The 27780-nt window shown below is 40.3% G+C and overlaps 1 long non-coding RNA gene across 3 annotated transcripts in view; it reads left to right on the forward strand.

The window, feature by feature from the left end:
- Nucleotides 1–833: 833 nt before the first annotated feature.
- The window catches only part of LOC133561210 (uncharacterized), a 149997-nt gene continuing 123050 nt past the window's right edge, over nt 834–27780 (forward strand). For all 3 annotated transcript variants that reach the window (XR_009808610.1, XR_009808608.1, XR_009808609.1), the window contains exons 1-3: nt 834–962; nt 4497–4597; nt 18185–18265. This is a non-coding gene — a long non-coding RNA (uncharacterized LOC133561210). The remainder of the gene's footprint in view (nt 963–4496; nt 4598–18184; nt 18266–27780) is intronic.

Below are 27780 nucleotides of genomic sequence, written 5' to 3' on the forward strand. Positions count from 1 at the left end.
CGTTATCACGGACGCCCCTGCTTATTTCAGCAAAAAAATGCCAGGCCACGTGTTACAACAGCATGGTTTTTATAGTAAAAGAGTGCGGGTACTTTCCTGACCCGCCTGCAGTCCAGACCTGTCTCCCATGGAAAACGTGTGGCGCATTATGAAGCGCAAAATACGACAGCGGAGACCCCGGACTGTTGAACAACTAAAGCTCTACATAAAACAAGAATGGGAAAGAATTCCACTTTCAAAGCTTCAACAATTAGTTTCCTCAGTTCCCAAACGTTTATTGAGTGTTTTTAAAAGAATAGGTGATGTAACACAGTGGTGAACATGCCCTTTCCCAACTACTTTGGCACGTGTTGCAGCCATGAAATTCTAAGTCAATTATTATTTGCAAAAAAAAAAAGTTTATGGGTTTGAACGTCAAATATCTTGTCTTTGTAGCATATTCAACTGAATATGGGTTGAAAAGGATTTGCAAATCATTGTATTCCATTTATATTTACATCTAACACAATTTTCCAACTCATATAGAAACAGGGTCTGTATATATATATATATATATATATATATATATATATATATATATATATATATATATATAAAACACACATACTTCGCAATACTAGAACTGTATCCACATTTCTTGTCAGGCTTTCCCCTGACAGTTTGTCTATGTTTTAATTTTTTCCTCTGCATTTGTCTTTGTTTCCTCTGTGTTTAGTATCTCCTGCCTTTAGTTCCTGTCAAGTGCTCTTATTTTGGTTCAGCTTCCTGTTTGTCCCCCTGTGTGCTGTTGTCACCTCATCTGCGGCTGATTGGCAACTGGCCACACCTGTAGTCAATCAGCCCGCTCCTATTTGTACCCCCTTTGTCTTCCAGTCAGTGCTGGATCATTGTCGTTGCCACATGTCGCGTTGATGTCATTTTCTACTTGTCATTCCTACTGGTCGTGTGAATGCAGCGTAGCGGTAAGCTATATTTGGTAGATGTTTTGTTGCTTACTGTTTTTTGTTCCCTGTTTGTTCATAGCCCTTAGTTTGTTATATCCGCCCACGTGCATGCTTTTTGTTTGTACCCTTTGTTTGTTCTAGTTGTATTTTATATTAAAATCATGTTTGCTCACTCCATGCCTGCTTCCAACTCTGCATTTTAGGGTTCGTCAACAAATAATCCTGACATTTCTAAAGATGGTAGTAAGTCAGATGCTGTAATTAAGCAATTTGTTCAGTATAGGAATTGTAGTGTGCGTCATTCTGAGGGATTGTTCTCATATTTTGCCCTTCCTGTAGTTAAACAAGGATTAGAAAGACCTCAGCTTTGTAATTGTAACAGTAATGATTCCTGCAGATAACATAACGGGCCATAAACGTTACAGGCTATGAATAGACATTCTCCAGAAGGCCTATAAAAGAAGCATGAGCTCATAAGTCAGACCATCTTTGCCAAGGAAGGAGTATTCCAAGTCTTTTTTTTTTTTTCTTCTTTAAAAAAAAATGTAATTACGAAAGCGCTATGGTGGTTAAATCTTTTCCTAGCACAGGGTGTAAAAAAACTAACAAAAAAACAATACCAGTGTGAGCGTCTTTTTTTTTTTTACATATTTGCTTCCCCTCCGGTGACTCATGCAACTTGGAGCAGTGACCTGTTTAACCCTTCACTTTGCTCTGCAGCACTTTGCACACACAAAGATGTACAAGAAGTGCACACATAGCTCCAACCAACGTACTTTAGCACAGGAGTGCAAAATAACAGCTATCTATTCAGCTTTGGATGTACATAAGAAGGTAAGAGAAGTCATTTGGACAAAAAACAACTACAACCAATACATTAAGGCCATGACTTAAGAAGAAGTCGTTATTTCTCAAAAACTATTTTAAATGTTATTAGTATTTTACACTTTTTTATATTTTTTAATATATTAATAATCATAAAAAACTCCTTTTTTATTTTAATTTTTAAATTTCAGATATTTCCCGCTCATCAATAATCATATTTAACAATATTTTGATTATATCATTTAAAAATAAAAATTGCATATGATCAAATCAATCAATATTTATTTATATAGCCCTAAATCACGAGTGCCTCAAAGGGCTGCACAAACCACGACATCCTCGATACAAAAACAAAAAAAATAAAAAATTATGTAATTGTGTTGAAAAAATAGGAATAAAATACATTTTTATCTTGTTTAGAAAACATTTGAGCAATTTTTTATTCGGCAGTTTATTTATAATTAACCAACAAAACTATTGAGTGTTTGAGAAACCTCATAATAAAATGGATTACTTACTCACGAATGAATCAGCGCTTGTATTCATTTTACTAAAAACATTTTGGACAATTCAATGCCCTAAAATAAAAAAATAATAATTTTGTCAGAGTTAATTGTTGACGAACCCCAAGATGCAGAGATGGAGGGAGGCATTTGATAGGAAAACATGATTTAATAAAGATACTAAGACAAAAAACAAAAAAAAGGTACAAACAAAAAGCGCGCACGTGGGCGGATAACAAACAAAAAGAGCTAGCATGGGATCTAGAAAAAAACAGAGCTTAGCATGGAAGCTAGCAAAAACAAAAAGGCCTAGCATGGAAACTAGCAGGTATCGAGCAGGAAACAGAAGTCGTTCATATAATATGAAAACAAAATTGGGAACAAAAGACAGTAAGTTAAAAACCGCAATCAAATGTAGCTTACCGCACCGCTGCATTGACAAGACATGCTAAGGATACGACACGACAGGTAGCGATGACAAGAGTGACAAGAAGTGACAATGCATGACAATAATCCAGCACTCGACTTGAGGACAAAACAGGTTCAAATAGGAACGGGCTGATTGACACCAGGTGTGGCCAGGTGCCAATAAGCCGCAGCTGAGGGCAAACAGCGCTCAGAGAGAAAGACAGGAAATGACCAAAATAAAAGCACAAAGACATATACACAGGAAAAACTAAAACAAAACCAAACTGTCAGTGGCGAACCTGACACATTTAAAGAAGAGTGGAAGCTGTTTGGATAACTAACAATAGATTGTATAAGGTAAATGATTAAAATAGTAATATTTGCAGCAGCGCAATGGTTCTTTGCGCTTCTGCAAATATTACTATTTTAATCATGTAATATGAAAACAAACTTGGAAGCAGGGAACAAAAGGCAGTAAGCTAAAAACCGCAATCAAATGTAGCTTACCGCAACGCTGCATTGACAAGACATGCTAAGGACACAACATGACAGGTAGCGACGACAAGAGTGACAAGAAGTGACAATACATGACAATAATGCAGCACTCGACTTGAGGACAAAACGGCTTCAAATAGGAGCGGGCTGATTGACACCAGGTGTGGCCAGGTGCCAATAAGCCGCAGCTGAGGGCAAACAGCGCTCAGGGAGAAAGACAGGAAATGACCAAAATAAAAGTGCTGACAGGAAACAAAGACATACACAGAGGAAAAACTAAAACAAAACTGTCAGGGGCGAACCTGACAAATCTAAAGAAGAGTGAAAGCTGTTTGGATAACTAATAGATTTTAGAAGGTAAATGATTAAAATAGTAATATTTTAAGTAAATAATGGAACAAACTATAATTGACTGTTTAGATGCTGGTTTTGTGGTTTGTCTATTTCTAACATTTTATTATTCGAAACATCCATCCATCCATTTTCTACCACTTCTTCCCTTTAGGGTCGCTGGTGCCTATCTCAGCCACTATCAGGCGGAAGGCGGTGTACACCTTGGACAAGTCGCCTTCTCATCCCACTTATTCAAAACAATTATAAAGTGTGAAGTGAAGTGAATTATATTTATATAGCTCTTTTCTCTAGTGACTCAAAGCGCTTTACATTGTGAAACCCAATATCTAAGTTACATTTAAACCCGTGTGGGTGGCACTGGGAGCAGGTGGGTAAAGTGTCTTGCCCAAGGACACAACGGCAGTGACTAGGATGGCGGAAGCGGGAATCGAACCTGCAACCCTCAAGTTGCTGGCACGGCCACTCTGCCAACCGAGCTAATCATATACTGTATGTTCATATTCCATCCATTCATCCGTTTTCTACCGCTTATTCCCTTTTGGGATCGCGGGGGGCGCTGGTGCCTATCTCAGCTACAATCGGGCGGAAGGCGGGGTACACCCTGGACAAGTCGCCACCTCATCGCAGGGCATATTCTGCAATTACAATGTTAAATAGTTGTATTTTAATTTGGGCTACACTGAACCTATTTAAATTAAAATACAACTATTTAACATTATAATTGCAGAATATGCCCTGCGATGAGGTAGCGACTTGTCCAGGGTGTACCCCGCCTTCCGCCCGATTGTAGCTGAGGTAGGCGCCAGCGCCCCCGTGACCCCAAAAAGGGAATAAGCGGTAGAAAATGGATGGATGGATGGAGGGTTCAGTGTAATCTTTCATTGTAGATTAGATTTGTTTATTTTTGACAATATTTGACATTATTTTCGCTGATTTTATTTAATCGAAAATATCTTGTTTTTTCTAGCGTCCGCGCGTGTGCCGTCTGACAGAAGAATGACAAGATGTTATGAGCCGTGAGTCCTGTGGAAGATGCATCCAGCGAGGAGAGCGCCTCAATTATTTGGGGTGAGCTTGCAACGAGATATACTGCAGGAGTGTATGAGGTATTTGAGAAAAGAAAAAAAAAAACACAATTGAGAACATTTTCCCCGCTGAGCGTCCACATATGGGCGATGCGTGCAGCCGGTGCCTTCTGTCCTCATTCCAAATGTTTTCACGTAAATCCAAGCTATAAATTCATATATGAGTTGGCCGTATGTGAAAGTGCAGCAGACGTTAGCTGCCAGCTGGTTTAAAAGTGCAGCCCTTTTTGTGTTTCAGGGTCAGCAGTCGTCTTAAGGGTGTGGTTGCACTTGGACTATACAAACACATGTATGCTATACACACACCTTCTATGGGCCACACAAACTCAACATTGACTTTGTTATGCCTTTTAAGCTGCTTGTGCTCACAAAAACATGGCATCTTTTAAACCAGGGGTCGGGAACCTTCTTGGCTGAGAGAGCCAAGAAGCCAAATATTTTAAAATGTATTTCCCTAAGAGCCGTATAATATTTTTTTTAACACTGAACACAACTAAACGCGTGCATTTTTAAGTAAGACCAGCATTTCCAGAGTATAATAGGTCTCCCACCCAATCAGTGGACAAATAAAATAAAAATCAATCAATCAATGTTTATTTATATAGCCCCAAATCACAAATGTCTCAAAGGGCTGCACAAATCATTACGACTACAACATCCTCGGAAGAACCCACAAAAGGGCAAGGAAAACTCACACCCAGTGGGCAGGGAGAATTCACATCCAGTGGGACGCCAGTGACAATGCTGACTATGAGAAACCTTGGAGAGGACCTCAGATGTGGGCAACCCCCCCCCTCTAGGGGACCGAAAGCAATGGATGTCGAGCGGGTCTAACATGATACTGTGAAAGTTCAATCCATAGTGGCTCCAACACAGCCGCGAGAGTTCAGTTCAAGCGGATCCAAGACAGCAGCGAGAGTCCCGTCCACAGGAAACCATCTCAAGCGGAGGCGGATCAGCAGCGTAGAGATGTCCCCAACCGATACAGGCGAGCGGTCCATCCTGGGTCTCGACTCTGGACAGCCAGTACTTCATCCATGGTCATCGGACCGGACCCCCTCCACAAGGGAGAGTGGGACATAGGAGAAAAAGAAAAGAAACGGCAGATCAACTGGTCTAAAAAGGGAGTCTATTTAAAGGCTAGAGTATACAGATGAATTTTAAGGTGAGACTTAAATGCTTCTACTGAGGTGGCATCTCGAACTTTTACCGGGAGGGCATTCCAGAGTACTGGAGCCCGAAATGAAAACGCTCTATAGCCCGCAGACTTTTTTTGGGCTCTAGGAATCACTAATAAGCCGGAGTCCTTTGAATGCAAATTTGCAGGTGAGCCAGTACAGGCGTAACGTGATCACACTTTCTTGTCAAAAGTCTAGCAGCCGCATTTTTTACCAACTGTAATCTTTTAATGCTAGACATGGGGAGACCCGAAAATAATACGTTACAGTAATCGAGACGAGACGTAACAAACGCATGGATAATGATCTCAGCGTCTTTAGTGGACAAAATGGAGCGAATTGTAGCGATATTACGGAGATGAAAGAAGGCCGTTTTAGTAACGGTTTTAATGTGTGACTAAAAGGAGAGAGTTGGGTCAAAGATAATACCCAGATTTTTTACCGAGTCGCCTTGTTTAATTGTTTGGTTGTCAAATGTTAGAGTTGTATCATTAAATAGAGGTCAGTGTCTAGCCTATGCTACTATACTATAAATAAAGATGTATGATCAAAAGTGAAGCCACAATAGTTAATAACCAATTTAATGAAATCATAATTTTTAAGCCTACGGTAGGAGCCGACTAATTACCACAATTTTCTCACCGAAACCTGCCGGTTGACATGTGGTAGAGGACAATATTCCCTTGACCGCTCTGTTCCATAGTAAAGCTTCACCTTCGGGAACGTAAACAAGGAAACACCGGCTGTGTTTGTGTTGCTAAAGACAGCCGCAATACACCGCTTCCCACCTACATCTTTCTTCTTTGACGTCTCCATTATTAATTGAACAAATTGCAAAAGATTCAGCAACACAGATGTCCAGAATACTGTGGAATTATGCGATTAAAGCAGACGACTTATAGCTGGGATCGGACTGGAACAAAATGTCCGCTACAATCCGTGACATCACCCGCACGCGTCACGTTTTCAGCAGGATAATTCCTGTGAAATTTAAAATTGCAATTTAGTAAACTAAAAGGATAGGATAGTTTAGAATAGATCTTTATTGTCATTCCACAAGTACAACAAAATGTCATTTTCTGCACAGTCCCACTAAGAGCAGACATACGTTACAGGGGGGGACAAGACGAGACCGCCAACGGTTGACATTGGGAGAGGGGGGGCGAGGAAAAAAAAAACATCAGTCTAAGGCTAGACCAGGGGTCGGGAACCTTTTTGTCTGAGAGAGCCAAGAAGCCAAATATTTTAAAATGTATTTCCCTAAGAGCCATGTAATATTTTTTTTAACACTGAACACAACTAAATGCGTGCATTTTTAAGTAAGACCAACATTTCCAGAGTATAATAGATCTCTTATTCTTTGTAACATTGTTATTCTGAAGCTAACCGTGGAGGGGGTGTGGCCTGCGGGCCTGCAGCAAAGCAGGATGTTGCCAGGACCGGCCTAGAAATCAGCGACAGGTGCGTAGATGGCCCACCTGGGCCCTGTTATCCAATCACCTGTCGCTCTGTTATAAGCAGCAGCCAGGAGGAGAGACAGGGTTGGGGCTGGAGCCAGAGGGCGAATGAGGATGAAAGAGAAAAAGACAATTGCTGGAAAGCAACTGAGAGACTAATTGAAAAAACAACAATATTTTAACCCTAAAACAGGCTCTCATGTCGGTGTTTGGTGGTCTGAAGAACCCCCAGGAGGGCAAGCCCAACACTAACCAATAATAAATCAATTACTTCTTACCATTAACGCAACTTCTTGAACATAAAAATGCATGAGAATGTTTTATATTTTGAATGTTATTTTTAACACTGCGATTACAAGTGGAATTAATCATTACTTATCCTGTTAAGCAATGTCAGCTCAGATTAATCAGAGAGCCAGATGCAGTCATCAAAAGAGCCACAGGTTCCCTGCCCCTGTTTTAAACTTTAGTTTAAAAAATATTAGGGGTGTGGGGAAAAAAATCGATTCGAATATGAATCGGGATTCTCACGTTGTGCGATTTAGAATCGATTAACAAAACAATACCATAATGCAATCCAATTCCAAAACCAAACCTGATCCAGCAACACTCAGAACTGCAATAAACAGAGCACTTGAGAGGAGACACAAACACCACACAGAACAAACCAAAAGTAGTGAAACAAAAATTAATATTATCAACAACAGTATCAATATTAGTTATAATTTCAACATAGCAGTGATTAAAAATCCCTCACTGACATTATCATTAGACATTTATAAAAATAAAAAAAAAGAACAATAGTGTCACAGTGGCTTACACTTGCATGGCATCTCATAAGCTTGACAACACACTGTGTCCAATGTTTTCACAAAGATAAAATAAGTCGTATTTTTGGTTCGTTTAATAGTTACAACAAATTTACATTATTGCAATCAATTGATAAAACATTGTCCTTTACAATTATAAAAGCTTTTTTACAAAAATCTACTACTCTGCTAGCATGTCAGCAGACTGGGGTAGATCCTGCTGAAATCTATGTATTGAATGAATACAGAATCCTTTTGAATCGGGAAAAATATTGTTTTTGAATCGAGAATCGTGTTGAATTGAAAAAAGAAATCGATTTTGAATCGAGTCGTGACCCCAAGACTCGATATTGAATCGAATCGTGGGACACCCAAAGATTCGCAGCCCTATAAGATTTGTACTTTTTGCAGTCTGACAGGACTATTTAATTGTTGGGATCTACATTGCCCCGAAAAACAAAAATAAGGTTTTGTTTAGCGCTGACACGATTCCTCAATTAATTCCATTACAAAATATATTCGAATAATTTTTGCTGCCTTCAGGCGTTATAGATTTCATTTTATTAGGGACCGAAGTCCCTTTGGGACAGAGGACCCTATTGAATTTCTAAGGTTTTATAATTATTGTTTTTATTATTCTTATTATACCGCCGCCTCTTTGAGCTGTAATTTGACCCCCTTAATATTCTTCAAAACTCACCAAATTTGACACACACATCAGGACTAGCGAAATTTGCGATCAAAAAACCAAACCCCAAAACTCAAAATTGCGCTCTAGCGCCCCATAAAAAGAAAACATACACAAAACTGTCTGTAACTTCCAGTAGGAATGTCGTAGAAACATGAAACAAAAACCACTATGTAGGTCTTAGTTAGACCTATATTTCGTCCACTGAGACCCCCCGGCTAAAATCAACAGGAAGGTTGCTATTCCCACTTCAATACAAAAGTTGGCTTAAAAATTTTGCTTTTTTTCCCAACATTATCTCCTCTGAGGCCGTTTGCCGTTTCGGCTTCAAATAAGCACAGAAGAGAGATTGAACCCTTCTGATTAAAAGTTAAAGAAAGGGACGGCATAGCTCGGTTGGTAGAGTGGCCGTGCCAGCAACTTGAGGGTTGCAGGTTCGATTCCCGCTTCCGCCCTTCTAGTCACTGCCGTTGTGTCCTTGGGCAAGGCACTTTACCCACCTGCTCCCAGTGCCACCCACACTGGTTTAAAAATGTAACTTAGATATTGGGTTTCACTATGTAAAGCACTTTGAGTCACTAGAGAAAAGCGCTATATAAATATAAAAAAATATATAATTCACAATTTTAATTACTACCCTGGTTTGGATTTTATGAGCCCGCAAAGAACCATTGCGCTGCTGTTGTCACAAAATGGCGGCTTTCTGCACAGACAAAACTTTAGGACTGTCATACACACATGAAATAAAAACCTCAATATAGGTCTCACTGAGACCTATATTTCATACACTGACCGCCCCCAACTAAAATCAACAGAAAGTTTGCTATTCCCACTTCAATACAACAATTGCATTACATTCACCAGGCATTAGAGCAGGGGTGTCAAACTCAAATACAGAGTGGACCAAAATTTAAAACTGAACAAAGCCGTGAGCGAAGGTTGAAAAAATTTACCTTTTAATAGGGAACCGAACAAGTTTTGCATCGAATATTGAACAAGTAAGGTTTATATAACTTTATAGTGACATGCAAAGTCGAGTTTCAAATTATCCATCCATCCATCCATTTTCTACTGCTTATCCCTTCTGGGGGCGCTGGAGCCTATCACAGCTGCATTCAGGCGGAAGGCAGGGTACACCATGGACAAGTCATGACCTCATCACAGGGCCAACACAGATAGACAGACAACATTCACACACTAGGGCCAATTTAGTGTTGCCAATCAACCTATCAATAATAATAAAATATCAATGGCATATCAAATACAATTTAAATAAAAATTGAGGGGTTGCGGGGGGTGTATATTGTGGCGTCCCGGAAGAGTTAGTGCTGCAAGGGGTTCTGGGTATTACGTGTGTTACGGTGCAGATGTTCTCCGGAAATGTGTTAGTCATTCTTGTTTGGTGTGGCTTCCCAGTGTGGCGCATATTTGTAACAGTGTTAAAGTCGTTTATAGGGCCACCCTCAGTGTGACCTGTATGGCTGTTGACTAAGTATGCTTTGCATTCACTCGTGTGATTGGGCTGGCACGTTGTTAGTATGGCGGAAAAGCAGACGTGACGACATTTTGTAGAAGACGCTGAAGGCAATGCCTTTCAGGCTCGCCCCCAATATTGTTGTCCGGGGAGAAATTCGGAAGAATGGTTGCCCAGGGAGACTTTCGGGAGGTGCAGTGAAATTCGGGAGTCTCTCGGGAAAATCGTGCGGGTTGGCAAACGCGTTGTTACAGCGGCACCGCCCCTGTATAATACAGGCGGGCCAGCTCTGATCTTAATTTGATATTACCTCAAGGGCCAGAGTTTGACACCCATGCATTAGAGCAGGGGTGTCAAACTCAAATACAGAGTGGGCCAAAATGTAAAACTGAACAAAGCCGCAGGCCAAGGTGGAACAAATTCACCTTTTAATAGGGACCCAAACAAGTTTTGCATTAAATATTGAACAAGCAAGGCTTATATAACTTTAGTGACATGCAAAATCCAGTTTCAAATAGTAATAATAATAATTAAAAAAATATCAATGGCATATCAAATAAAATGTAAATAAAAATTGTATGCCTTTTTTACTATTTGCAATCTTTTGAGGTAAATATAAATTTTTTTCCACGGGCTAATACATTTGAAAATAAAATAACAATAATGAATGAACCAAACATTCAAGCCTTGAAGTAGAAAGAGAAAATGCATGAATAAAACGTTAATTATTGGTCAGTTTGCTGGAAGTTTCCCGGAAGAGTTAGTGCTGCAAGGGGTTCTGGGTATTTGTTCTGTGGTGTTACGGTGCGGATGATCACCCGAAATGTGTTTGTCATTCTTGTTAGGTGTGGGTTCACAGTGTGGCGCATATTTGTAACGGTGCTTAAGTTGTTTATACGGCCACCCTCAGTGTGACCTGTATGGCTGTTGACCAAGTATGACTTGCATTCACTTGTGTGTGTGTGATTGATTGAAACTTTTATTAGTAGGTTGCACAGTACAGCACATATTTTGTACAATCAGAAGTGGGTAGAGTAGCCAGAAATTGTACTCAAGTAAGAGTACTGTTACTTTAGAGTTTTATTACTCAAGTAAAAGTAAGGAGTAGTCACCCCAATATTTACTTGAGTGAAAGTCAAAAGTATGTTGTGAAAAAACTACTCAAGTAAATAAATAAATAAATGGGTTGTACTTGTATATCGCTTTTCTACCTTCAAGGTACTCAAAGCGCTTTGACACTACTTCCACATTTACCCATTCACACACACATTCACACACTGATGGAGGGAGCTGCCATGCAAGGCGCTAACCAGCACCCATCAGGAGCAAGGGTGAAATGTCTTGCTCCTGGTACTAGGTGGGAATTGAACCAGGGACGCTCGGGTTGCGCACGGCCACTCGCCCCACTGCGCCACGCCGTCCCGTACCGAGTAACTGATGAGTAACCTGTTTGTTTGATGATGACGGCAACAAGTAATGCACAAAAACATAAAAATAGCAATGAACAAACACAGAGCCAGGAATATCTCTTAAGCAACTAAAACTATAATATATATTAAATAATATATATTTGGTTTTACACCGTATTGAAACATTTTTTGAAAATGACGCTGTTAGTATGGAGGAAAAGCGGACGTGACGACAGGTTGTAGAGAACGCTAAAGGCAGTGCCTTAAATGCACGCCCCCAATATAGTTGTCCAGGTGGAAATCGGTAGAAATTCGGGAAAATGGTTGCCCCGGGAGATTTTCGGGAGGGGCATTGAACTTCGGGAGTCTACCAGGAAAATTAGGAGGGTTGGCATGTATGAGTATTAGCGGTGAATGCGGTGTTAGAGCGGCACCGACGCTGTATAACACCGGCGGGCCAGCTCTAATGCTAAATTGATATTGCCTCAGGGGCCAAATTAAATTACACGGCGGGCCAGAGTTTGACACCCATGGTGTAGACGGCACACACGGAGACTTGTGATGACGTCACAGTTGTGCGCTGTCATTTCCAAGCTCAACAATTGATTGATTGATTGATACTTTTATTAGTAGATTGCACAGTACAGTACATATTCCATACAATTGACCACTAAATGGTAACACCCCAATAAGTTTTTCAACTTGTTTAAGTCGGGGTCCACGTTAATCAATTCATGGTACAAATATATACTATCAACATAATACAGTCATCACACAAGTTAATCATCATAGTATGTACATTGAATTATTTACATTATTTACAATCCGGGGGGTGGGATGAGGAGCTTTGGTTGATATCAGTACTTCAGTCATCAACAATTGCATCAACAGAGAAATGTGGACATTGAAACAGTGTAGGTCTTATTTAGTAGGATATGTACAGCCAGCAGAGAACATAGTGAGTTCACATAGCATAAGAACAAGTATATACATTAGAAGTACATTTGAGTTGTTTATAATCCGGGGAGATGGGATGTGAATGGAGGAGGGTATTAGTAAAGTGTTGAAGTTGCCTAGAGGTGTTGTTTTAGAGCGGTTTTGAAGGAATATAGAGATGCACTTACTTTTATACCTGTTGGGAGTGCATTCCACATTGATGTGGCATAGAAAGAGAATGAGTTAAGACCTTTGTTAGATCGAAATCTGGGTTTAACGTGGTTTGTGGAGCTCCCCCTGGTGTTGTGGTTATGGCGGTCATTTACGTTAAGGAAGTAGTTTGACATGTACTTCGGGATCAAGGAGGTGTAGTGGATTTTATAGACCAGGCTCAGTGCAAGTTGTTTTACTCTGTCCTCCACCCTGAGCCAGCCCACTTTGGAGAATTGGGTTGGATTGAGGTGTGATCTGGGGTGGAGGTCTAAAAGTAACCGGATTAGCTTATTCTACTGCCTTGCTGACTTTAAACACGCTATAAGAGGAATTACTGTACGTTTGAACGTAAACATGCTGCTATTTTCTCGCAACGTTAATAAAAAGCCACATCAAAATAGGCTTTGCGACACTCCTGCTGGCACAAATGACAGTCAGCTGTTTTGGACACGATCGCTGTCGGAGACCTGATGAACACCTTTGACAAGCAAGACGTTTTGCTCTGTGTCATAAGGGAGGTGCAAGCTTATCTTATTTTCTCAGTCCTTTTGTTTAACCACAAACTCATGACGTTCACATACGTGTCCTGCTTCCATGAGCCGGGCGTGACCTCGCGTGTAAAAAAACGATCAAGCAGCTTAAAAAAAGAATGTACCGTCCTCATTGTCGTGTGTGCTGATGTTAAAGTGAATTTTTTTTTTTTTTGTGAATTATATTTATATAGCGCTTTTCTCTAGTGACTCAAAGCGCTTTACATAGTGAAACCCAGTATCTAATTTTACATTTAAAGCAGTGTGGGTGGCACTGGGAGCAGGTGGGTAAAGTGTCTTGCCCAAGGAAACAACGGCAGTGACTAGGATGGCGGAAGCGGGAATCGAACCTGCAACCCTCAAGTTGCTGGCACGGCCACTCTACCAACCGAGCTATGCCGCCCCAAAGACAATATACACTTTAATACACATGCACTATATACATGATAACATGTTTTATATACAAACCCCGTTTCCATATGAGTTGGGAAATTGTGTTAAATGTAAATATAAACAGAATACAAAGATTTGCAAATAATTTTCAACCCATATTCAGTTGAATATGCTACAAAGACAACATATTTGATGTTCAAACTGATTAACATTGTTTTTTTTTTTGTGCAAATTATCATTAACTTTAGAATTTGATGCCAGCAACACGTGACAAAGAAGTTTGGAAAGGTGGCAATACATACAGATAAAGTTGAGGAATGCTCATCAAACGCTTATTTGGAACATCCCACAGGCGTGCAGGCTAATTGGGAACAGGTGGGTGCCGTTCCTGGGCACGCACCTAATCCACTCTTTATGTTTGATTTAATGAAAACTGTTCTTATTGTTTTATTTTTGATACTGAGAATATAGTTTTATTTTAACTTTCTCAGGGAGTATTAAGGTCTAATTTTATATATATGGTACTCCGGCTTCCTCCCACTTCCAAACACATGCACCTGGGGATAGGTTGATTGGCAACACTGAATTGGCCCTAGTGTGTGAATGTTGTCTATCTGTGTTGGCCCTGTGATGAGGTGGGGACTTGTCCAGGGTGTACCCCACCTTCCGTCCGATTGTAGCTGAGCTAGGCACCAGCGCCCCCCGCCACCCCAAAGGGAATAAGCGGTATCATTAACTTTAGAATTTGATGCCAGCAACACGTGACAAAGAAGTTGGAAAAGGTGGCAATACATACTGATAAAGTTGAGGAATGCTCATCAAACGCTTATTTGGAACATCCCACAGGGGTGCAGGCTAATTGGGAACAGGTGGGTGCCGTTACTGGGCACCCACCTAATCCACTTTTTATGTTTGATATAATGAAAACTGTTCTTATTGTTTTATTTTAACTTTCTCAGGGAGTATTTTGGTCTAATTTTATATATATGGTACTCCGGCTTCCTCCCACTTCCAAAAACATGCACCTGGGGATAGGTTGATTGGCAACACTAAATTGGCCCTAGTGTGTGAATGTGAGTGTGAACGTTGTCTGTCTATCTGTGTTGGCCCTGCGATGAGGTGGCGACTTGTCCAGGGTGTATCCCGCCTTCCGCCCGATTGTAGCTGAGCTAGGCACCAGCGCCCCCCGCCACCCCAAAGGGAATAAGCGGTAGAAAATGGATGGATGGATGGATGTGTTTTCATCTCAAACATGTTAGTATGGCAAAATAAACATTAATTACTATTTTGCATGCAAAGAATGCAATGAACTGTATTGCATTCTTAAAATGTAAAACTGTTGTTGTCATTATTAAGTGGTTTGTCTTTTTAAATTGTTTTATGTATTGTCGGCAGGTTGAAAACAGCTCACTTGTCTATTTAATGCATCTTTATTTGATATGTCTATAGACAAAATACGGAATAAATGTCCAACATGCTAAAACACCAAAATTGTGTGGGGGTTGAATCATTTTGATCACAACTGTAATATGAAAAGAAACTTTGAAGCAGGGAACAAAAGACGATAAGCTGCAAACCACTATCAAATATAGCTTACCGCAACGCTGCATTGACACGATACGACACGACACGACAGGTAGAAACAACAATCAATCAATCAATCAATGTTTACTTATATAGCCCTAAATCACTAGTGTCTCAAAGGGCTGCACAAACCACCACGACATCCTCGGTAGGCCCACATAAGGGCAAGGAAAACTCACACCCAGTGGGACATCGGTGACAATGATGACTATGAGAACCTTAGAGAGGAGGAAAGCAATGGATGTCGAGCGGGTCTAACATGATACTGTGAAAGTTCAATCCATAATGGATCCAACATAGTCGCAAGAGTCCGGTCCAAAGCGGATCCAACACAGCAGCGAGAGTCCCGTTCACAGCGGAGCCAGCAGGAAACCATCCCAAGCGGAGGCGGATCAGCAGCGCAGAGATGTCCCCAGCCGATACACAGGCAAGCAGTACATGGCCACCGGATCGGACCGGACCCCCTCCGCAAGGGAGAGTGGGACATAGAAGAAAAAGAAAAGAAACGGCGACAATAATCCAGCACTGACTGGAGGACCAAAGCAGGTAACATAGGAGCGGGCTGATTGACACCAGGTGTGGCCAGGTTTCAATCAGCCGCAGCTGAGGGCAAAACAGCGCACGGGGAAAAAAACAGGAAACAGACAAAATAAGAGCGCTGACAGGAACTAAAAACAGGAAATACTAAACACACACAGAGGAAAAACTAAAACACAAACAAACTGTCATATCGACAGGCAGATATTTAAGAGATATTTAAGCGTTGACCACACAAATAAAAAAAAACATGATATATAACTTATTTTTTAAAATTCTTTATGGCTGACACTTTTTCAGGTCCCATGAACCAAAGTTTACGGGAGCCCTAAAGGTAAAAAATATTGATATAATTTTTTGCTTTTGAAAAGGAAAACTATCAAAATGGTGCCCACAAGCTTTGATTTTTCCGCGTGCGGCCTTTAGTAAAAAAAATAGTTTGGACCCCCTTGGCTTCCATTGAAGTGATGCAGTGTTTCCTTTGAATACAAAAGCCAGCGGCATGTTTGCTGCATTCACAGACTTGTTATTTCTCTATTTATTTCTCACTCCGGGCAACTTTGGGGGTTATCATGCACAAATACAAAACATATTGAACATCCAACCAGTATTCATAATGCAAAAAAGGGCCATCAGACTGATACATAACACAGGACCCCGAGAACACACTAATGGATTATTTATAAAAAACATTTGATTTAAAACTACCAGATCTCATCCAACTCAAGACTGCCCAAATGATTTATAAAGCAAGTAAAGATTTACTTCCAACAGGGCTACAGAGAAGATTTTTTACAAAGAGAAGGGAATTATAATTTAAGAGGAGAACTACTTTTTAAGATCCGATATTGTAGAACAACGCAGAAACGGATGAGTATAACAATAGCAGGGGTTAAAATATGGAACTGTTTAAAGGATGAAATAAAACACAGCACCAACATAAACCAGTTTAAAAAGCTTTTTAAATCATTTATCATTAGTAAATATAAGAAAGAAGAGCAAACATTGTTTTAGAAAGACAATAATATATATGTATATAAATACAATTTATGATTTCATAATTATACATATAGGTTGTATTAAAATGTATATATTACCACTTTATATGGAATTTAAATGAATTGTGTATATATATGTATATATATATATATATATGTATGTATGTATATATGTATGTATGTATGTATATATATATATGTGTGTATGTATGTATGTGTGTGTGTGGGACGGCGTGGGAGAGTGGCCGTGCGCAACCCGAGGGTCCCTGGTTCAAATCCCGCCTAGTACCAACCCCGTCACGTCCGTTTTGTCCTGAGCAAGACACTTCACCCTTGCTCCTGATGGGTGCTGGTTGGCGCCTTGCATGGCAGCTCCCTCCATCAGTGTGTGAATGTGTGTGTGAATGGGTAAATGTGGAAGTAGTGTCAAAGCGCTTTGAGTAACTTGAAGGTAGAAAAGCGCTATACAAGTACAACCCATTTATTTATTTATTTATTTATTTATTTATATATATATATATATATATATATAAGTGTACAAATGTATATGTTTGATTTAAATGTTAAACTGTGTATATGAGACGTGTGCTACATATATGTTGCTTATATATTGTTTAAAAAAAAAAAGTAATATAAGTGAAGCATGTTTTAGATTTTATATATTTTGAAGCTTGTTCTTCTTGTGATGGGGTAAGTTTGTATAAGCGTTGCTTCAACCTACACCCTTTCGGCTCAATCATTGCTCAAATGAGTGTTTTTTTTTTTTTTTTTTTTTCTTTTCTTGTTGTTGTTCTTTGTTTTATGTGAAGATTGCCGAAATAAAAAAAAAAATACATTGATATCGGAGGAACTGATATTCGTTCCTTCCACTAATAAGCAAACTGGTCCAACTTGCCATTCAGCATCACTCGCTAAACTGTTTGCCTGCCCCCCCAAAAAATGATGGTGCATACATTGGTGCTCAGCAGGCCAGACACATTTCCAAACAAACTGGATGTACTTTTTCAAAGCCAGCGTAAAACCTGTTCATTACAGGAAATATGTGCCTCCAGAAATCTGAAATAGGTTTTGTTTTCACTGTAAGCCCACATGATGCAAATAAACAAGTGTGTGTCTACATGGGTGTGTTCGCATGCAGGAAGGTGTGTCTTTTGTAACTAACAGCAGCAACACAAATATTTGGAGGGCACTCGTGATTGCATGACCTTGAATCAGCATTAACCTCACAAAAAAAAAAGCGAACTGGTCTAATCTTACTCGTTAATGATAATAATACCCTTCCAGTGCTATTTTCAGCCAACAGTGGTTGAAGTCAGACTCATTTATAGCCTGCTAACTACTCTGTACTCTGGTTTTTTTTTTAGTTTCTGAGGGAAAATAGATGAGTGCAGAGACCTCAGACCACAGCACGAAACGACGTCAGGCCCATTAAAGAAATGCCAGAAGTAAGTAGAGGGTGCTCCCTTTGGAGGCGCGTGTAACACAGTGGTGTGGAATAATGCAAACTGAATATTCAGATTTTATGCCCATTGAACCGTCACACGACTAATAATTGCAAAACATCAGGTTGAAAGTAGGGTTAGGGTGGAGTAACAGGTAGGGTTAGAGAGAAAAATGACTGGCATTTATTATTTTTTTTAGAATTCTTAAATAACGTGATAGACATGAAACTCCTGCATTACAAGTGTCATTTTCCCACACGTGCAAGGGCGTTTTTTTTTTTTTTTTTGTCATGTTTTTTTTTTTTTTAACCATGCCCTGTCAGCTGACGAGACACACCCTTGGAAAAACACACTCAGGGAGGAGTAAACAAGCTTGTTTCCACTGTGTGACTTGTATTTCATCACCCATCCCAGTCGATCCACCAAAAGACCGTCGAAAACGACATTCCTCCTTGAAAAAGGTCTTTAAAACTGTAAATGCCATCTGCTTTTACAATATTTTAAAGACTTAAAGACAATGGAATTACAAACCCCGTTTCCATTTGAGTTGGGAAATTGTTTTGGATGTAAATATAAACGGAATACATCCATCCATTTTCTACCGCTTATTCCCATTGGGGTCGCGGGGGGCGCTGGTGCCTGTCTCAGCTACAATCGGGCGGAAGGCAGGGTACACCCTGGACAAGTCGCTACCTCATCGCAGGGCCAACACAGATAGACAGACAACATTCACACTCACATTCACACACTAGGGCCAATTTAGTGTTGCCAATCAACCTATCCCCAGGTGCATGTCTTTGGAAGTGGGAGGAGCCTATCCCCAGGTGCATGTCTTTGGAAGTGGGAGGAAGCTGGAGTACCCGGAGGGAACCCACGCATTCACGGGGAGAACATGCAAACTCCACACAGAAAGATCCCGGGCCTGGATTTGAAACCAGGACTGCAGGAACTTCGTATTGTGAGGCAGACGCACTAACCCCTCTGCCACCGTGAAGCCCCAGTGGGTTTACAATATAACTAAAACAATTCCTACTTACTTAAGTGTCCCATGTGATGTCTGTAGGAGTGTCTTCATGCATTTTTGTACCTGATATCCTAATGTAATCAAGTGTCGTTAGCATTAGCTAATATGCTAACATATTTACAAGTGTCTGTGTTAGTATTATTAACATACATTCTGTTTGTGTTGTTTCACTTTCACAAATTCCTCAGTAAATTACAATGATTTGCAAATCCTTTTCAACCCATATTCAATTGAATCCACTACAAATACAACATATTTGATGTTCAAACTCATAAACTTTATTTTTTTTTGCAAATAATAATTAACTTAGAATTTCATGGCTGCAACAGGTGCCAAAGTAGTTGGGAAAGGGCATGTTCACCACTGTGTTACATCACCTTTTCTTTTAACAACACTCAATAAATGTTTGGGGACTAATTGTTGAAGCTTTGAAAGTGGAATTCTTTCCCATTCTTGTTTCATGTAGAGCTTCAGTCGTTCAACAGTCGTATTTTACGCTTCATAATGCGCCACACATTTTCAAAGGGAGACAGGTCTGGACTGCAGGAGGGCCAGGAAAATACCGGCACTCTTTTTTTTACGAAGCCACGTTGTTGTAACACGTGCTGAATGTGGCTTGGCATTGTCTTGCTGAAATAAGCAGGGGCGTCCATTAAAAAGACGGCGCTTAGATGACAACATATGTTGTTCCAAAACCTGTATGTACCTTTCAGCATCCATGGTGCCTTCACAGATGTGTAAGTTACCCATGCCTTGGGCACTAATACACCCCCATGCCGCCCATTGGGGGCGGCATAGCTCGGTTGGTAGAGTGGCCGTGTCAGCAACTTGAGGGTTGCAGGTTCGATTCCCGCTTGTGCCGTCCTAGTTACTGCCGTTGTGTCCTTGGGCAAGACACTTTACCCACCTGCTCCCAGTGCCACCCACACTGGTTTAAATGTAACTTAGATATTGGGTGTCACTATGTAAAGCGCTTTGAGTCACTTGAGAAAAGCGCTATATAAATATAATTCACTTCACTTCACCATACCATCACAGATGCTGGCTTTTGAACTTTGTGTCGATAACAGTCTGGATGGTTCGCTTCCCCTTTGGTCCGGATGACACAATGTCGAATATTTCCAAAAACAATTTGAAATGTGGACTCGTCAGACCACAGAACACTTTTTCAGTTTGCATCAGTCCAGATGATCTCTGGCACAGAAAAGCCGGCCGCGTTTCTGGATGTTGTTGATAAATGGCTTTCGCTTTCCATAGTAGAGCTTTAACTTGCACTTACAGATGTAGCGACAAACTGTATTTAGTGACAGTGGTTTTCTAAAGTGTTCCTGAGCCCATGTGGTGATATCCTTTAGAGATTGATGTCGGTTTTTGATACAGTGCTGTCTGAGGGATCCAAGGTCACTGTCATTCATTGTTGGTTTCCGGCCATGCTGCTTACGTGGAGTGATTTCTCCAGATTCTCTGAACCTTTTGATGACATTATGGAGCATAGATGTTGAAATCCCTAAATTTCTTGCAATTGCACTTTGAGAAACGTTGTTCTTAAACTGTTTGACTATTTGCTCACACAGTTGTGGACAAAGGGGTGTACCTCACCCCATCCTTTCTTGTGAAAGACTGAGCAATTTTTGGGAAGCTGTTTTTATACCCAATCATGGCACCCACCTGTTCCCAATTAGCCTGCACACCTGTGGGATGTTCCAAATAAGTATTTGATGAGCATTCCTCAACTTTATCAGTATTTATTGCCACTTTTACCAATTTCTTTGTCACCTGTTACTGGCGTCAAATTCTAAAGTTAATGATTATTTAAAAAAAACAAGTGTTTATCAGTTTGAACATCAAATATGTTGTCTTTGTAGCATATTCAACTGAATATGGGTTGAAAATAATTTGCAAATCATTGTATTCTGTTTATATTTACATCTAACACAATTTCCCAACTCATATGGAAACGGGGTTTGTAGAAGGGAGCCTCACAATTACAGGCTGTGTTCCGGGCAAAGATTTACAAACCGTAAAATTAAATCACATGACAAGAATTCCATTATCTCAATCCGTCAGTTAAAATTGAAAGAGAGCCCATATAATAAATGTTATTTAATCATCGTGGTATTATTATTATTATTATTATTATTATTAGAGTTGAAACAGGCAAAAAGTGTGCATCATGTAGTCGCAGCTTGGAGAACCACTGGTTATTTTCTCATTCATTCAGTTTCAGGTATGATTCCTCATGCACTCATTGTGTAATAGTGCTTTCAGTTTTGAGTCATCTATTTTTGCTTTGACTCACTTTAGCCCGACCCTGCTTTATATAACTAATAATAAGGCATGGGTACCTTTCACATTTGAACCGAAACAATACTTGTATTTATCCATACCAATTTTCAGTACTTTTGTGTATCTTTATCTTTTTAAAAACAATAAAATAACATTTTTTGATTAAAAATTACCAGTGAGATGATAATAAAGTGCTGTCCAGTGGTTGATTGCCAAATTTGGAGGTGCTGAAATTGCCATGTAAAATTACAATAATAATCACTCGCACATACAGTGGGGCAAAAAAGTATTCAGTCAGCCACCGATTGTGCAAGTTCTCCCACTTAAAATGATGACAGAGGTCTGTCATTTTCATCATAGGTACACTTCAACTGTGAGAGACAGAATGTGGAAAAAAAAATCCAGGAATTCACATTGTAGGAATTTCTAAGAATTTATTTGTAAATTATGGTGGAAAATAAGTATTTGGTCAACCATTCAAAGGAGGTTTTGGCTCAAAATCTCACGATACATGGCCCCATTCATTCTTTCCTTAACACGGATCAATCGTCCTGTCCCCTTAGCAAAAAAACAGTCCCAAAGCATGATGTTTCCACCCCCATGCTTCACAGTAGGTGTGGTGTTCTTGGGATGCAACTCAGTATTCTTCTTCCTCCAAACACGACCAGTTGAGTTTATACCAAAAAGTTCTATTTTGGTTTCATCTGACCACATGACATTCTCCCAATCCTCTGCTGTATCATCCATGTATCCATTTTGGTATAAACTCAACTCGTCGTGTTTGGAGGAAGAAGAATACTGAGTTGCATCCCAAGAACACCACACCTACTGTGAAGCATGGGGGTGGAAACGTCATGCTTTGGGGCTGTTTTTCTGCTAAGGGGACAGGACGACCGATCCATGTTAAGGATAATTTAGAAATAAATTATTTAAAATTCCTAAAATGTGAATTCCTGGATTTTTTTTTTCACATTCTGTCTCTCACAGTTGAAGATGAAAATTACAGACCTCTGTCATCATTTTAAGTGGGAGAACTTGCACAATTGGTGGCTGACTAAATACTTTTTTGCCCCACTGAAGTATTCGTCCTTCACTATGTGGTGTTACAACGGTTATGAAATTCTCTTCATTCTCTAGCGAGTGACTTTTCAAATGACGCTACATATTAGCAGTAATGCTACTTTTTATAGCAACGCTTTTGCCCCACACTTGACAAATTACGGTTGTCTGTTCGACATATTCCCACTTGAAGCCGAACCACCGCCAGACGATGGAAACCCCGTGTTTTTTATTGGGAATTAAGTCTTCCTTCATTTGTTACCAGATCCGCGCCTTCTTTCTCTCGTACGGCTACGTTAGCAGCTAACGTAGCCCAGTCTGCTACCTCTCTGCTCTTTGAGGGCGGACACGTATGTGACGTATGAGGTGACAGTATGTGACGTATGTAAGAATGTGCGCCTGCTTGTCTGTGAGAAGGAAAGACAGGAAAGAGTGAGAAGAGCCTGAAGTGTAATGCTCGCAGCTAAAAGCAACTGCGTGAGAATTTATTCTCGAATATTACGATATAGTCATTTTCTATATCGCACAGACACAAACCCGCGATATTTCGTATATATCGATATATCGCCCAGCCCTATTTGTAAGTATGCTTTTATTTAAATTTTTCATGGGTGTTTTGCCATTGTCAGGAAGTAGTCTTTTTGCTGTTGGTTAAATGTGCCAGCCCTGTTTTTTGTTGAGCCCTTCAAAGTGTTTATACTGTAAGAATTGTATTTACGACACACCAGTTGTTTAATTGTAACGTGCATCTTTGTTGTAGTTTTTATTGCCGAATTTGGAGGTGCTGAAATTGCCATGTAAAATTACAATAATAATCACTCGCACGTACAGTGGGGCAAAAAAGTATTTAGTCAGCCAGCGATTGTGCAAGTTCTCCCACTTAAAATGATGACAGAGGTCTGTAATTTTCATCATAGTTACACTTCAATTGTGAGAGACAGAATGTGGAAAAAAAAATCCAGGAATTCACATTGTAGGAATTTCTAAGAATTTATTTGTAAATTATGGTTGAAAATAAGTATTTGGTCAACCATTCAAAGGAGGTTTTGGCTCAAAATCTCACGATACATGGCCCCATTCATTCTTTCCTTAACACGGATCAATCGTCCTGTCCCCTTAGCAGAAAAACAGCCCCAAAGCATGATGTTTCCACCCCCATGCTTCACAGTAGGTATGGTGTTCTTGGGATGCAACTCAGTATTCTTCTTCCTTCAAGTGGGAATATGTCGAACAGACAACCGTAATAAGTCAAGTGTGGGGCAAAAGCGTTGCTATAAAAAGTAGCATTACTGCTAATATGTAGCATTTGAAAAGTCACTCGCTAGAGAATGAAGACAATTTCATAACCGTAGTAACATACCACATAGTGAAGGACGAATACTACAGTGGGGTAAAAAAGTATTTAGTCAGCCACCAATTGTGCAAGTTCTCCCACTTAAAATGATGACAGAGGTCTGTAAATTTTCATCATAGGTACACTTCAACTGTGAGAGACAGAATGTGAACAAAAAATCCAGGAATTCACATTGTAGGAATTTTAAAGAATTTATTTGTAAATTATCCTTAACACTGATCAGTCGTCCTGTCCTCTTAGCAAAAAAACAGTCCCGAAGCATGATGTTTCCACCCCCATGCTTCACAGTAGGTATGGTGTTCTTGGGATGCAACTCAGTATTCTTCTTCCTCCAAACACGACGAGTTGAGTTTATACCAAAATGGATACATGGATGATACAGCAGAGGATTGGGAGAATGTCATGTGGTCAGATGAAACCAAAATAGAACTTTTTGGTATAAACTCAACTGGTCGTGTTTGGAGGAAGAAGAATACTGAGTTGCATCCCAAGAACACCATACCTACTGTGAATCATGGGGGTGGAAACATAATGCTTTGGGGCTGTTTTTCTGCTAAGGGGACAGGACGATTGATCCGTGTTAAGGAAAGAATGAATGGGGCCATGTATCGTGAGATTTTGAGCCAAAACCTCCTTCCATCAGTGAGAGCTTTGAATGGTTGACCAAATACTTATTTTCCACCATAATTTACAAATAAATTCTTTAAAATTCCTACAATGTGAATTCCTGGATTTTTTTTTTCACATTCTGTCTCTCACAGTTGAAGTGTACCTATGATGAAAATTACAGACCTCTGTCATCATTTTAAGTGGGAGAACTTGCACAATCGGTGGCTGACTAAATACTTTTTTGCCCCACTTATACGGTACATCCATCGAGCTAGCACATTTTGAAAAGTGGAGCATTACTATCAAACACTTTTTCTCCGACATGCTTGCATTAATGGCATGGACAATTGCAACATCGTCTATGTTAGTGGTTCCTGACCTTTTTGACTTCAGGGCCCAAGTTTTTCATTGTTGAGGGGCCCAAAGCCCACTCAAATACTAACATTAAATTGATAATCTTTTCCTTGATTTTAATCGTATTCAGTAATTCTATCTAACCTACTTATAGTTTACAATCTTGTCAAATTATATGAAAGCATGTGTTGAAAGCCACTACTACCGACCACACAGTCTGATAGTTTATATATCAAAGATGAAATATTAACATTGCAACACATGCCAATACGGCCTTTTTAGTTTGCTAAATTGCAATTTTAAAATTCGCGCGGAAGTATCCTGCTAAAACGTCGCGGTATGATAACGCGTCGTCTCTTTTGAACACATAATTCCACAGTATTATTGACATCTGTGTTGCTGAATCTTTTGCAATTTGTTTAATTAATAATGGAGACGTCAAAGAAGAAACATGTAGGTGGGAAGCGGTGTATTGCGGCCGCCTTTAGCAACAAAAAACACAGCCGGTATTTCCTTGTTTACATTCCCGAAAGATGACGGTGAAGCTTTACTATGGAACAGAGCGGTCAAGCGAAAATGGTTCCCTACCACACGTCAACCGGCAGGTTTCGGTGTGAAAATGGTGGTAATAAGTCGGCTCTTACCGTAGACATGAGCGGAGAGCTTGCGTCGTTCCTCCTGCACCTGTCAAAAAGGCAGGTACGGACTCTCTTGCCTCCTCCCACCAGCCGCCCGTGATAGTCGGATGCTTCCACCGTGGAGGAGGGGAAAAAAATTTAATCTCAGCCCGGCCCCACTGGCTCCCTTCGCCTTGTCGAGAAACGTCTCTTCCATCGGAGACACTGGTGGTCACCACACCCGTGGCCACACCACTCTGACTTTCAGGTTGTACAGGTATGACTGAAAATACAAATCTCTGAGCCACAATCATAATGGGATTGTGCTGAAAATTGTAATTTTCCTGAAGGAACTCTCCTGACGGAATAACTAAAGTACTATCTAATCTAATCCAATCTAATATAATCTCACTAAAACATTAGTAAAATTTAAAACTCATTTGTATACTCTAGCTTTTAAATAGACTCCCTAAAAAGGGAGTCTATTTAAAAGCCAGTTGATCTGCCATTTCTTTTCTTTTTCTCCTATGTCCCACTCTCCCTTGTGGAGGGGGTCCGGTCCGATCCGGTGGCCATGTACTGCTCACCTGTGTATCGGCTGGGGACATCTCTGCGCTGCTGATCCGCCTCCGCTTGGGATGGTTTCCTGCTGGCTCCGCTGTGAACGGGACTCTCGCTGCTGTGTTGGATCCGCTTTGGACTGGACTCTCGCGACTGTGTTGGATCCATTATGGATTGAACTTTCACAGTATCATGTTAGACCCGCTCGACATCCATTGCTTTCATCCTCTCCAAGGTTCTCATAGTCATCATTGTCACCGACGTCCCACTTGGTGTGAGTTTTCCTTGCCCCTTATGTGGGCCTACCGAGGATGTCGTAGTGGTTTGTGCAGCCGATTGAGACACTAGTGATTTAGGGCTATATAAGTAAACATTGACTGATTGATTGATAGTAACACAATAAGCAGAAAAGGGATTTCCCAGAATTATCCTAGTAAATTTGTCTAATAACATCTGAATTGCTCTGCCGTCTAGTTTATTTTTATTTTCTTTGTAGTTCTTCACTCTCACTTTCCTCATCCACAAATCTTTCATCGTTGCTTTCTCGGTCCGAATCGCTCTCGCTGCTGGTGGCCATGATTATAAACAATGTTGAGATGTGAGGAGCTCCACAACCCGTGACGTCACGCGCACATCGTCTGCTACTTCCGGTTCAGGCAAGGCCAAAAAGTTGCGAACTTTATCGTCGATGTTCTCTACTAAATCTTTTAAGCAAAAATATGGCAATATTGCGAAATGATCAAGTATGACACATAGAATGGACCTGCTATCCCCGTTTTGATAAGAACATCTCATTTCAGTAGGCCTTTAAGATTTTATCATTGATAAATAAACTATCAGACTGCATGGTTGGTAGTAGTTGGTTTCAGAAGGCCTTTAATGATTCATATTGATGGGTATTTTTACTGAAATGAGTACAGCCGTCATGTTTACTTGCTATAGTTGAGCAGTGGCACTAAAATGACTTTTATGTTTATAGTGAGGTGATGATCACGCGTTCGATTTGAAGCTTCTATTAATAATTTATCTTAGCTCATCCTGGGGCTCTCATCCACTTTGAACAAACCTCACTTGTTGTCACACAGCTAAAAATAAAAATAAAAACGGTGGGAGAAAAAGTCATTCAAATGTCCGAAGGGGCTTTTTTACGGCCGGCGGTATGAAAATAAACAAGCATGCTGTCATGGCTGCTAAAGCCAGGCAATTAAAAAAAGTGCTGATAGTAGCAGTAGACACCGCCAGCCCTCCATATGTGCGAGAATGAACTCGCAGCCAAGGTCATGGCGAGGAGCGGCGATACTATACTGAGAGCTTGCATGCACAGTGCCACGCCGGTTAACAAAGACGACTTAATTACTGCTGGAAGATTACAGAGTGAAACATTAAGACGGTGTGAGCAGGGGGGGCCCACATTGTTGTCACAACAAATGGCGTCTCACACACTTACACACGCTGCCTTTGTTGATCTGTGGCGTGCGAGCAGGCTTAGGTACTCAATCACTCCTAAACACTAGCGACAGACTACACACGCATTAACACGCTAAACCAGTGCTTCTCAAACGGGGGGGGGGGGGGGGTACTTGAAGGTATGCCAAGGGGTATGTGAGATTTTTGAAAAAATATTCTAAAAATAGCAACAATTCAAAAATCTGTT

This window comes from Nerophis ophidion, linkage group LG10 (assembly GCF_033978795.1).
Source record: "Nerophis ophidion isolate RoL-2023_Sa linkage group LG10, RoL_Noph_v1.0, whole genome shotgun sequence".
Taxonomy (NCBI): Eukaryota; Metazoa; Chordata; class Actinopteri; order Syngnathiformes; family Syngnathidae; genus Nerophis; species Nerophis ophidion.